Source organism: Ochotona princeps, chromosome 11 (assembly GCF_030435755.1).
Source record: "Ochotona princeps isolate mOchPri1 chromosome 11, mOchPri1.hap1, whole genome shotgun sequence".
Lineage (NCBI taxonomy): Eukaryota > Metazoa > Chordata > Mammalia > Lagomorpha > Ochotonidae > Ochotona > Ochotona princeps.
The window spans coordinates 3,060,610-3,063,361 of NC_080842.1; the positions used below are offsets into that span (position 1 = coordinate 3,060,610).

Consider the following 2,752-nt stretch of genomic DNA (forward strand, 5'->3'; position numbering starts at 1 on the left):
AAAATGTATTTTAAAGGTTAGACAGAGAACCATTTTGAAACTAGAACCTGTTTCTTTAGCTTTACTCTCCAAAACTTTCCATTCTATACAATACAGTTGTGGAGATGTCCTCAATTTGTCTCAGGTGACACTTTTTTCCATACTGTCTCTTTTAAAGCAAATTCTTGTTGGAGACTTTCATAGTCCAATGGTCCAAAGGAATGCCTTAGATCACCACCTTCTCTTCAAGGTTCGAGGTTTTATTTATTTATTTAGTTAGTTAGTTAGTTTGCAAAGTGACTAAAATGATCATAGTTGTGGAAATTACACATAGACAAGATCATAACAGAAGTGAATTCCTTTAACACTGTTGCCCATCTTGCCCGTGGGAGACAAGCACATCATGCCCATGACATTGGGACAACTAAAAGAATGCCCCCAGCAACTCCAGACTTTGCAGGAAGACCAACATGGAAGGCAAATTGCCTGGAGAAATCATACATGCCACAGGAATGAATCAAGCTCAGCGTGTTTTGAACCATCTCAGGGCTCAGTACTCTGGCCTGTGGTTGGGCAGAAACTGCAGTTCACCAGGGTTGTAGCCATCACACTAGCCAATTCACAGGTCACTTCAATGGGGCAAGCTGGGAATAGAAATCTAACATACCAACCAGGTCTGTGCCTTCTGGAAAACACTTTGTTTTTTCTTTTAAGTAATATCCTATGGCAAAATTTTGATTTCCACTTTCTCTTTCAGACTGAAATGTATTACTGAATCCAACATATTTATTATCAGCTATCTTATTCAAAAACTGCATCACATAGTCAAATTTCTCAGCATTATTTAATCCTTGCTTTATTAATGAGGTCACAACAATTGCTCCAGCATTTACCATAGGATTGTGTGGTTTATCATTTTCATTTAAAATAATTTGTTGAATTTTAATCCATTTGGTTCTTTCCCAACATATCGATGTACATATTCAGTTCCAAGGTAATTCACAGTGACGCCATAGTTTAAAGGTTTTACACAAGATTGCAGACAAGAGAATTTTGGTATCACCAATAGAATGCCTCTGTCCATCTACTGTACAGACAGACACATCCCACAAATCAGGACTGAACTTGGCCAGCTGAGGAATATAATCTGCAACCTATCCTCCTGTAAATTTTAGCACTTTCATATAACTCACCGATGTGTGAGGTAAAAGATATAAAGTCAGGAATGACCAACTTTCTTCTAAAAGTTTGTGTCAACAAAGCAATGTTGCTTTGAACACATTTTTTTTAAAAAAAGATCTTTGTCTAGCATGACACCAGCTGATGCTGTTTGAAGAGTTCATCTTAGCATATCCATACACTGTTTCAACCTGGGATCAGATATTCACAGTTCTGTAGATCTGAGTGCTGTAGTGAATTTATGGACAGGTATTGTCTCTTGTCCTTCTGCAATTGTATAGAACAGCAAATCTTCCAAACTAGGTAGCAGACCCTGTTTTACTTTATTTTTGCCTGCAGCCACCAGCTGTTTACCTGCGTTATTGCAGAACACATCCTTCTCCCCTGGCTGTGCTTGGGGCTGGGTGCCTGTGGAGTGACAGGCGGCAATGCCCTGGGCTGTGGCTGAGTTGTCCCCTTGCCTAGCTCCTGCAGGATCTCCGAGGGGTAGCTGGGCAGCCCCCGTGCCAGGGGCCCCACAGGCCGGCCAATCCCCACCCCGAGAGCACCAGCACAGGGTGACCAGGGATTGTGCCCAGCACAGGGTAGCACAGGGTGACCAGGGGCTGCGCCCAGCACAGGGTGACCAGGGGCTGTGCCCGACACAAGGTGACCAGTTGCTATGCCCATCAGTGTGACCAGGGGCTGTGCCCTGCATAGGGCGACACAGGGTGACCAGAGGCTGTACCCAGCTCAGGGTGACCAGGGGCTGTACCCCACACAGGGTGATCAGGGGCGGTACCTGGCTGAGGGTGAACAGGGGCTGTGCCGACCTTAGAGCAGCACTGACGGTGCCTGGCGACTGCAGGAGCAATTCCCACAGCATCCCTGAGCCTCGCAGCGGCATCAGGCCTCCCTGCTTGCCAGGGGAAGATGCTCCAGGTGTGAGTGGCCGCCCTTGGAATGGAACACGGTGGACTCTGCTGGAGGAGTGGGCAGAACTGTGGCTGTGGTTCCGGCTCCCACAGAGGCTGCCCTACTGCTCTGGAGGCTCCTGATGATGCCCCACGATGCCCGTGGCCGCTCCTCTCCTCGCCACCGGAGGTTCACAATTTTTATGCTGAATATAAAATTAAAAGGCAAAATAATTAACCCAAATTGCTTTATTTAAAATAGCAGTGAGATTAGAAGAGTGGTTTGAATTTATATGGATGCCATTTTTAGTGTTAGAATGGTTTTAAATTTTAAAAATGTAAAGTTCGTTGCAGCACTTTAAAATGTATTTTTTACTTTGCAACGCCTGTGTTCTGTCAAAAGTGTCTGTGGGAGTGTCTTAGGTTACTGAAACATTTCATCCAAAGAATTTCACCTGAGCGCTAACGACATGTTTCATGGTTATAAAACTATAATTGTTAGTTACTCAGAAGGAGAGACAGTGAATGCTTCCACATGGAATGCTTGTCCCGAACAGTCTTATTTTCATACTGTCCATGTAATTTTTTCTGTTATATTTAAGCATAAATGAAAAATCTTGGTTGTCAGCTTTCAATTTTATCTTAGCAATTTCATAAATACTTTTGTGATGAATTATTATGTAAAATTCTGTTGAAGCTCT

At 43.7% G+C, this 2,752-nt stretch overlaps 1 pseudogene; it reads right to left on the reverse strand.

Moving 5' to 3' along the window:
• Positions 1 to 263: 263 nt before the first annotated feature.
• Positions 264 to 1,129, reverse strand: LOC101532111 (glutaminase kidney isoform, mitochondrial-like; annotated as a pseudogene).
• Between the last annotated feature and the right edge of the window lie 1,623 nt (positions 1,130 to 2,752).